This window comes from Thalia democratica, unplaced genomic scaffold (genome assembly GCF_965202585.1).
Source record: "Thalia democratica unplaced genomic scaffold, ktThaDemo2.hap1.1 HAP1_SCAFFOLD_1239, whole genome shotgun sequence".
Lineage (NCBI taxonomy): Eukaryota > Metazoa > Chordata > Thaliacea > Salpida > Salpidae > Thalia > Thalia democratica.
This window is the reverse complement of record NW_028140138.1, coordinates 15,001-25,000: the sequence shown is the minus strand read 5'-3', so window position 1 is coordinate 25,000 and position 10,000 is coordinate 15,001. Positions and strand designations below refer to the sequence as shown.

The window sequence follows — 10,000 nt, the reverse complement described above, 5'->3', positions numbered from 1 at the left end:
TGATCAAGTTCGATCGTCTTTTCGAACACCGGCGAGTGCGTTGCCGCACGTACCAGGCTCAATCGGAGGACCTCACTAAACCATTCAATCGGTAGTAGCGACGGGCGGTGTGTACAAAGGGCAGGGACGTAATCAACGCAAGCTAATGACTCGCGCTTACTGGGAATTCCTCGTTCAAGGGAAACAATTGCAAGTCCCTATCCCTAGCACGACCGGGGTTCAACGGATTACCCGGACCTTTCGGCCTAGGGAACACACGATGATCCGGTCAGTGTAGCGCGCGTGCGGCCCCGAACATCTAAGGGCATCACAGACCTGTTATTGCTCAATCTCGTGTGGCTAAACGCCACTAGTCCCTCTAAGAAGTTGTCTCCGACCCAATGGGTCGAGCAGCTATTTAGCAAGTAAGAGTCTCGTTCGTTATCGGAATTAACCAGACAAATCGCTCCACCAACTAAGAACGGCCATGCACCACCACCCACAGAATCAAGAAAGAGCTCTCAATCTGTCAATCCTCGCTGTGTCCGGGCCGGGTGAGATTTCCCGTGTTGAGTCAAATTAAGCCGCAGGCTCCACTCCTGGTGGTGCCCTTCCGTCAATTCCTTTAAGTTTCAGCTTTGCAACCATACTTCCCCCGGAACCCAAAGACTTTGGTTTCCCGGAAGCTGCCGGACAGTTCTTAAGTTCGACACTGCCCGATCGCTAGTCGGCATCGTTTAAGGTCAGAACTAGGACGGTATCTGATCGTCTTCGAACCTCTGACTTTCGCTCTTGATTAAAGAAAACATTCTTGGCAAATGCTTTCGCAGTCGTTCGTCTTGCGCCGATCCAAGAATTTCACCTCTAACGGCACAGTACGGATGCCCCCGTCCGTTCCTATTAATCATTACCTCGTGCTCCGAAAACCAACAAAATAGAACCGAGGTCCTATTCCATTATTCCATGCAACATTATACAAGCGTAAAGCCTGCTTTGAACACTCTAATTTTTTCAAGGTAAACTTGCCGGACCACCGCAACACTCAGTTAAGAGCACCGCGAAGGCACCGACCAACAAGAACAACAAGGCCAGTGCTAGCCTTTCGACCGACCAACCTCGCCGTCCCTATATCCAACTACGAGCTTTTCAACCGCAACAACTTAAATATACACTTTTGGAGCTGGAATTACCGCGGCTGCTGGCACCAGACTTGCCCTCCAATGGATACTCGTTAAAAAGTTTAAAGTGTACTCATTCCAATTGCAGGACCTCGTACGAGGTCTGCATTGTTATTTTTCGTCACTACCTCCCCGAGCCGGGAATGGGTAATTTGCGCGCCTGCTGCCTTCCTTGGATGTGGTAGCCGTTTCTCAGGCTCCCTCTCCGGAATCGAACCCTGATTCTCCGTCACCCGTTACAACCTCGGTAGGCCGATACCGTACCGACGATAGTTGATAGGGCAGTTGCTTTAATGAGATGTCGCCAGCACTAGGCCGTGCGATCCGCAAGCTTATCCAGAGTCACCATTGTAACGACCCGAAAGCCGGTTAGTTTTGGTCTGATAAATGCGCGCCTCACGTCAGTTCGGCGCTTTACGCATGTATTAGCTCTAGAATTGCCACAGTTATCCATGTAAAAGCGTACAATCAAATGAACCATAACTGATTTAATGAGCCATTCGCAGTTTCACTGTACGTGAGCTCGTACTTACACTTGCATGGCTTAATCTTTGAGACAAGCATATGACTACTGGCAGGATCAACCAGATAACTATCCGAGGGCGTTTAAACCCGTTGCTCGACTGAGCGTTTTTACTGTATAAATACAGACCTTTTCTATCACTCGGCTTAAAAGCCTTGCGAACGTTACTGAAAGTCGGCGCCGGCCTTTTGCTGTTTAAAGCGCCAGCCCGCGTCGACTGCAGCATGCAGCTATACAACTGACTGTTCTTTCTCCCGACCAACCGTTTGCCTTCTGCCGGTTAACTCGTCAGCAGCAACACGCCATCTGTCTGCTGCAGTTACCCGCCTCGAGCCGTGCCTGCCTGCGTCGGCTACTCGTCTCGACGACTTCGCAAAGCTATAAGCCTACCGCCGCTGGACGCTTGTAGTTTTTCATACGCTGCTCCAATGCGTTTACATAGCACGTTCGCCGCCGCTGCAATAGCCGCGCCTCGGGTGCTAAACAGTAATGCTTTAAGCCCGCTTTCTCGTCAAGTCGACCGAACGCACAAACACGTCTCTCTCACTAGTGTAAAGTAATGCATACGTGTATGATGCTCAAATGTTGCTGTTGAACTTTTTTTGCCGATTTTTTCCGATTTTTTTCAATTTCTTTGTTTCTTTTCGATTATTTTAATGTTTTAAGCTTATTTATGCTACGTTTAAATGTTTTAATACTTTTTTATACTTTATTTAATATGTTTAAAAGAAATAAATAAAAAAAAATATGTATAAACTACTTTTTTTAATGTTTTAAATATATATATATTTATTATAAATAAACTTTATTTGTATTATTTTTTATTTAAGCGTACTTTTTAAATCTTTATATTTGTTTTATCGTTTTAAGCACATTGCGATAAATATAATAAACAAAAAATTGAATAAAAATAATAATAATAAAAAAAAAAAAAAAAAAAACATAAGCTTATTTTATATTTTTATTTTATTTTTATTTAAACTTACTTTTCAAACCTTAATACTCGTTTTATTTTTTTAAGCAGATTGCGATAAATATAATAAACAAACAATTAAATGAAAATAAAATAAAAAAATCAAACATAAGCTTATTTTATATGTTACATTTTATCTTTATTTAAACTTACTTTTTAAACCTTTATAGTTGTTTTATTTTTTAAGCACATCGCGATAGATATAATAAACAAACAATGAAATAAAAATAATAATAATAATAATAATAATAATAATAAAAAATCATAAGCTTATTTTGTATGTTTCATTTTATTTTATTTAAAACTTACAATTTAAACCTTTGTATTTGTTCTATTCTTTTAAGCACATCGCGATAAATATAATAAGCAAACAATTTAATAAAAGTAAAATAAAAAAATCAAACATAAGCTTATTTTATATGTTTCATTTTATCTTTATTTAAACTTACTTTTTAAACCTTTATAGTTGTTTTATTTTTTAAGCACATCGCGATAGATATAATAAACAAACAATGAAATAAAAATAATAATAATAATAATAATAATAATAAAAAATCATAAGCTTATTTTGTATGTTTCATTTTATTTTTATTTAAACTTACTTTTTTAACCTTTATAGTTGTTTTATTTTTTAAGCACATGGCGATAGATATAATAAACAAACAATAAAATAAAAATAATAATAATAATAATAATAATAATAAAAAATCATAAGCTTATTTTGTATGTTTCATTTTATTTTTATTTAAACTTACTTTTTTAACCTTTATAGTTGTTTTATTTTTTAAGCACATGGCGATAAATATAATAAGCAAACAATTAAATAAAAATAATAACAAATAAATAAAACAATACGGCTAAACTATAAAAAGAAAACTAAATAACTGATAAATACTTGTAAAACATTATTTGAAAAATGTATTTTGAAACACAACACGATTGATTTATAAATAATAATATATTTTTAATTTGTGTAGTTCATTTAAAGTAGTCTCCCTTTTTGCTTCTGGTTTTATTAGAGTTATATAACAATAAATGGTGTAGTTTATTTAAAGTAGTCTCCCTTTTTGCTTCTGGTTTAATTAAAATTATATAACACATACTATAGTAAGTTAAATAAACTATAGTAACTTTATAAAACTACTTTACAAAATACATTTGTATAATTTAATAACTTTAAAATAACTATCAAGAATAAAATAGAATAGCTTTAAGTTTAGTATACAATTGGTATGTAAATTGTGTAGTTTATTGAAAGTAGTCTCCTTATTTGCTTCTGGTTTTACTTGAGTTACATAACGTTAAATAAACATACTTAATAAACGTAACCATCAATACTGTCATTTTAATAAAACTAAGTACAAATACATTGAATTAACATAGAACTTTAAAAAGCCTTCGCTAGTATCTGTTGGTAACAGTAAATAACCTATTATGACTCACAATACAGGAGTGCGAAATTTATTTTTCATTTGATTTTTCAGGTATTTATTTATTTGTGGAAATAAACTTTTTTATTACATTAGAAACTAATTGAATTTTTCCTATAACTATACCTATTATTATATTTAGTATGCTTAAAAGTAATAAAATGACACGTCGCGATTATATAATAAACAAACAATCAAACAAACAAAGAAAAAAAAAAAAAAAAAAACTATTTTTTTAAACTTATATTTCAACTATATGTCTTATTTTATTTTCATTTAAACTTACTTTAAACCTCTGTATTTGTTATATATATATTTCAACACAATACGATTAAACTATAAGACAAACAACAAAATAAAATAATCACATTAATAAATACACTAAGCAAATAGCTAGAATAAATATAAATAGTTCAATATATACAATATATTTCTTCCATTTTTAAGTTACTTGTTAAACATATTTATTTAAAAATGTTTCTTTAGAATATAAAACTAACAGTTCTACAAATAAAGAAATTAAAAAGCCAATACACATAACACTAACTTTTCATAAATTAGATATGCAAATATGAACAAAATAGTAACTAAATTCTAAAGCTTTTGTAAACTGTGAACTTATAAACTTATAATAATAATTGCATATTCACCATTCACAATAGCTTTTTATTTAGTACACAACTGGTCTGTAAATTGTGTAGTTTATTGAAAGTATAATCCCGTTTTGCTTCTGGTTTAAATAAAGTTATACAACACATACTAAAGTAAATTAAATAAAGTAATTCACTACTATCGTATTAAATAAAACCAATTTACAAAATACATTAATTTAAATTAAAGTGAACTTTGAACTTATAATAATAATTGCATATTCACTATTCAGAATTTCTTTAAATTTAGTACACAACTGGTCTGTAAATTGTGTTGGTTCTATTCAAGTACTCTCCTTGTTTGTTTTGTTTTAGTTGTATTTATTTTTAGATACTAGCACATTCAATACACATAATAAAGTAAACCAAATAAACTCTATTAATTTAAACTAAGTACAAATACATTAAGTTAATACAAAACTTTAAAAAGCTTTTGCTAGTATCTGTTGGTAACAGTAAATAACTTATTATGACTCACAATACAAAAGTGCAAAATTTATTTTCGTTTGATTTTTCAAGTAGCCACGCTTTTATTTGTTTTTGGACAAAAAGACTTTAAAGTTTTAGTATAAAAGACTAGTTGTATTAATTTTAACTCAGAAAATTGTACTCTACAAGATGGTGCCATTATTTTTTCGATATCTCAAACTGGTCAAACCACTTTTTTAGCGCTCTAATTGGTTTAAACAGCAAATAAGCAAACAGCAAATAACGTTATCTGATTGGCTAAGGTTTTTGTTTGCTAATAACTAGAATTTTCTTTTCTTTTAAGCGTTAAAGAAATGTAAATAAACGAGTAATAAGTATAAATAGGTCAGAAAGAAAAATAGTACAAAAAAGATGAATTCAAAAAGCAAAGGCCTACGGCACGTGGTATTCCCAAGCGGTCACCCATCTAAGTACTAACCACGCCCGACACTGCTTAACTTCCCAGATCGGACGAGATGGGGTGTACTCAGTGTGGTATGGTCGTAGGCGTTTGAAGGCGTTTACAAGCCTTTATAAACCCTTCGGTTTATTTAAAAAACCTATTTGCACTTGATTTACAATCAATTTGATATTTTAAAATTATTCCTTATAAAATTTTAACCTGAATTAACTTTTTTTTTGTTTTTTTAATCAACAGTTACTCCCAAACTGTACTAAAACTGTATTGTAACTGTACAAAAGTGTTTGTTTAAATAATTGTTATCTATAAATTACCTAAGACCAGGAAAAGTAGAAGTAAAGTTTATTGAATTATTAAATAAATAAAATAAAATCGTAAAATAAAATAATACAATATGTTTACAATTTGTCATTGATCTATCCATTTATGTTATTGCATTACAAATACAAACATTGCATACATTCAAGAGTATTATTCATCAATCTTTTCAATATAATAAGTTTTAAATTTATATTTATTTTTAAATAATTCCTGACATTTTAGATTACCTGAGATTTTTTTTTAATTAAATTAATTTTAGTAATTAAATACTTGACGTTCTATTTTGTTTAATTTGATAACTCAACCATGTTTATTTTTTTTACTAATTTAAAAGAACTATTAAACTAAAAGACATTACATACAGCTTCTAAAAGTTTTAAACACCTTAAAAAATATTATTATTTTAAAGATATATTAAAGAACTAAACAGATATTACTCCTAAAAAATCTTGTTAATAATATATAAAAAGTACTCAAAGTCAGACTCGGAAATATATATACTGTTGTATATCTTACTTGAAGTTCACTGTAATTGACACTGTATAACAAAATTATAAAAATCAACCTATTTATATAGCAAAATATTTCTTTATCTTTGTCGTGGCGCGGTGGGTCAGTGGTCTTATCAGCTGACTCATAAGCAGAAGGTTGTAAGATCGAATCCCGCTAGTCGTCACGAAACACCACTATCGTTCAATGTTCGGGCTTCAAATTCTTTGAGATTATACTGTACTATTTATCTATCTAACTAATCTATCTAACAAATGTTGTTCAATCTAGGTTGTGGGTACTTGGGTCGAGTAATGCCTTTGACTTACAATCTGTTGTGGATTGACAATATTCCTCTATCTATCATTAAACAAATCTATCTAATAAATGTTGTTCAATCTAGGTTGTGGGTACTTGGGTCGAGTAATGCCTTTGACCTACAATCTGTTGTTGATTGTCAACATTCCTCTATCTATCAATAATGATTATATTCAATAATAAATGTTGATTAATTCAGTTGTAAGAAAACCAGTGCGCTGGTTAGGTTGGGTAAGGCCTTCGACTTACAATCTTGGGGATTATCAACGTTCATCACAAGTACAGTAACGATCTCATTGAATTTCCAGTTGGAACATAGGATTGTAGTGGTGGCCTACTTTGTAGGTTTTTTGCCTAGTTTGTTTTTTGCCTAGTAGTGTTTGCCTAGTTTGACAAACTATAGTATATATATTGTATAACTTTACTTGTATTATTTTTTATTTAAATTACTACTTATTATTAAAGAATTAAATTTTTTTAGAAAAAAAAACTATGTATTTTAACTAATGCTTATATTATATGTTTTGTTTTATTTTTATTCAAACTTACTTTAAACCTCTGTATTTTTTATACAATACGATTAAACTATATAACAGAAAAATAATTAAATAATCAAACTATTGAATAAGCAGTTAATTAGTGTGTTTTTTTATGCTTCTTTCATTTTTAACTTACTTGTTAACCATATTTCTTTTATTAAAGTATAAAACTAACAGTTACTAAAATAAAATAATCATAAAGTCAATACACAAAACACTAACTTTTTATAATTTAAATATGCAAACATGAATATAGTTATGAATCTATTATTTATTCAAATAGAATTATTCAAAGCTTATAATTATAAAGCTTTTGTATAATGTTTCAATTACAGTGAACTTTAAGTAAGATAAGTTTTTTTTTTTGTAATAACTACAAAATTGGTATTTTAGTTTATTATTAGTAACTAAATACTTATATTTATTATATTTAAAAAAAAACATCTATACTAACTCTAATTTCAAAGCATATTAAATACAAATTTTACCAACTAAATATTTATTTTTATTTTAATTATTATAACTTTCAAACATAAGCTTGTATACCTTATATACCTATATACCTCATATAGTAGGCTTGACATAACATAACATTATTTAATTCTTTTTGTTTGAAATAAACTCATTTAGTTATTAGTAAATTACAACATAAATGTTTATAACAATATAACTAAGATTTAGCTTTTGAGTTAGTAAACTTTGATAGTTTTCTTTTAATAGTTTAATAATCTTTATTTAAGTTCAAGCAAAATTGCTATATATTTAATACACATACAAAAGTAAACTAAGTAAACGTAATTCAATAGTTTCTATTAAGTAAAAGTAATTACAAATACATTAAGTTAATACAAAACTTTAAAAAGCTTTTGCTAGTATCTGTTGGTAACAGTAAATAACTTATTATGACTCACAATACAAAAGTGCAAAATTTATTTTCGTTTGATTTTTCAAGTAGCCACGCTTTTATTTGTTTTTGGACAAAAAAACTTTTAAGTTTTAGTATAAAAGACTAATTGTATTAATTTTAACTCAGAAAATTGTACTCTACAAGATGGTGCCATTATTTTTTCGATATCTCAAACTGGTCAAACCACTTTTTTAGCGCTCTAATTGGTTTAAACAGCAAATAACGTTATCTGATTGGCTTACGTTTTTATTTGCTAATAACTAGAATTTACTTTTCTTTTAAGCGTTAAAGAAATGTAAATAAACGAGTAATAAGTATAAATAGGTCAGAAAGAAAAATAGTACAAAAAAGATGAATTCAAAAAGCAAAAGCCTACGGCACGTGGTATTCCCAAGCGGTCACCCATCTAAGTACTAACCACGCCCGACACTGCTTAACTTCCCAGATCGGACGAGATGGGGTGTGCTCAGTGTGGTATGGTCGTAGGCGTTTGAAAGCGTTTACAAGCCTTTATAAACCCTTCGGTTTGTTTAAAAAACCTATTTGCACTTGATTTACAATCAATTTGATATTTTAAAATTAATCCTTATAAAATTTTAACTTGATGTAAGTATTTTTTTTATTAAAACCTTTTTTTTTGGTGTTTTAATTACAATTACTCCCTGTAACTTTATTTAAGACTTTGTTTAAAAGATTGTTAACTATATTCTATATTAAATACTATGATTAGAAGTAAAGTTTATTAAGTGATTAAACTAAATAAAAAACAATGTTAAAATAAACATGTTGTGTTTAGTTTGTTTTACTATTTCTCATTGTTCTATTTATAGATGGTTTTGTTTTACTTCAAGAATATTTATAGTTAGTTTCTAAAGAATATCTCATACTACATCAGATTTTACGATTAACTTAATTTTAGGTAATAAAATATTTGACGTTTAATTTAATAACTCATCTATGTTTATGTTATAAAATAATAGTATCTAATACACATACATTATAATATAATAATATGTATAACTAGTTGTTTTACTTTAAAATGAATAATTAAGTGGAAGAATTAAAAGAACTCACATTTTTGAAGAGAGCGTGGAAAACCAGAATAGTCTTTTAAAACATTTATTAAATTATCGATAAATATAGAATACAATAGAATTAAACATATAAACGTAACTGTGGTTGCTTAGAAACTGAACAAGAAAATTTTTAATAAAAATATAAAATAGTTATTATATAGAATTAAAATAAAATAAAAGTAATATAAATTATATTTTTAAACTAAATAACAATTCACGAGCAATATTAGCGCATATCAGAGTATGAGTTTATAATAAAGGAATTGCTTCCTTGATGTTGATACTTACCTTATTCAAATAGAATACATTTTCAGCAATCAGGCTTGTGTTTATCTTAGCGCGCGTAACACAACGTTTGTGGGTTTTGGCACACTTTTGTCGATAGTGGGCGCCCCGCCTTTTAAGTACAGAAATTTCGGGAATTTTCGATTTTCGGAATTCTGACTCGACAGATCGTTTTTGTTTGGTCCAGAGACCCCGTAAAAAATTTTTCAGCCCATTTGAAGCATGATGAAAAAATGTTATTTCGACCCCCTTTTTTTAGGGGTTACGGGGACATCAACCCATTTTTTGGGAATAAAAAACTCCTAGAAAAGGACCACTTTTCTTCTTTTTTCGAATTTCGACTTTTTATTTTTTTGGAAAATTTTTCTATTTTCTTTGTTTGTTCTATTATAATGTCGAAAATATTTTTTTTGAGCTTCGCAACGCATAAGGACTAACGTAAG

The 10,000-nt window shown here is 29.8% G+C and overlaps 3 non-coding genes across 3 annotated transcripts in view; all 3 read right to left on the bottom strand.

Moving 5' to 3' along the window:
* Positions 1 to 1,748, bottom strand: part of LOC145848090 (small subunit ribosomal RNA) — a 1,808-nt gene extending 60 nt beyond the window's left edge. Inside the window, exon 1 of the ribosomal RNA XR_014371706.1 lies at positions 1 to 1,748. This exon is cut by the window's left edge and continues 60 nt beyond it. This is a non-coding gene — a ribosomal RNA (small subunit ribosomal RNA).
* A 3,843-nt stretch (positions 1,749 to 5,591) lies between these two features.
* Positions 5,592 to 5,710, bottom strand: LOC145848091 (5S ribosomal RNA). Its single transcript, XR_014371707.1, has one exon. It is a non-coding gene; the product is annotated as a 5S ribosomal RNA (ribosomal RNA).
* A 2,855-nt stretch (positions 5,711 to 8,565) lies between these two features.
* On the bottom strand, positions 8,566 to 8,684 carry LOC145848096 (5S ribosomal RNA). The gene has a single exon (XR_014371711.1). It is a non-coding gene; the product is annotated as a 5S ribosomal RNA (ribosomal RNA).
* Between the last annotated feature and the right edge of the window lie 1,316 nt (positions 8,685 to 10,000).